The sequence below is a fragment of the Bison bison genome, unplaced genomic scaffold, assembly GCF_000754665.1.
Source record: "Bison bison bison isolate TAMUID 2011002044 unplaced genomic scaffold, Bison_UMD1.0 scf7180017864384, whole genome shotgun sequence".
NCBI lineage: Eukaryota > Metazoa > Chordata > Mammalia > Artiodactyla > Bovidae > Bison > Bison bison.
In genome coordinates this window covers 8,708,575-8,709,003 of record NW_011494956.1, presented here as the reverse complement: position 1 = coordinate 8,709,003, position 429 = coordinate 8,708,575, and the positions used below count along the sequence as shown (strand labels likewise).

At 39.2% G+C, this 429-nt stretch overlaps 1 protein-coding gene across 1 annotated transcript in view; it reads right to left on the bottom strand.

The window, feature by feature from the left end:
* The window catches only part of GK5 (glycerol kinase 5 (putative)), an 85,559-nt gene that overhangs the window by 77,474 nt on the left and 7,656 nt on the right, over positions 1–429 (bottom strand). The gene's annotated exons all lie outside the window — the stretch shown is intronic.

The window sequence follows — 429 nt, the reverse complement described above, 5'->3', positions numbered from 1 at the left end:
GGGGGCTAGTGCACTGGGACGACCCAGAGGGATGGTATGGGGAGGGAGGAGGGAGGAGGGTTCAGGATGGGGAACACATGTATACCTGTGGCGGATTCATTTTGATATTTGGCAAAACTAATACAATTATGTAAAGTTTAAAAATAAAATAAAATTAAAAAAAATAAATAAAATAAAATTTCAAAAAAAAACACCAAACTTGTGCAATACTTATATTCCTGGAAATCAGTTGCTCTGCACTTTGAGAAGCAGTTCATGATGACAACTGAATGACAAACATAAAGTTAAATTCCATTAAGTCTTAAAAATCTCAAATGTAAATAAAGACAAGGTTGGAGGTCTATCTAGGAAGTGCAGGAAAAACCAAGCAAATCAAAAAGCACCCTCTCTGGCTGGATACGCGTAGCCAGCCCTGCCCTGCCCTGCCCT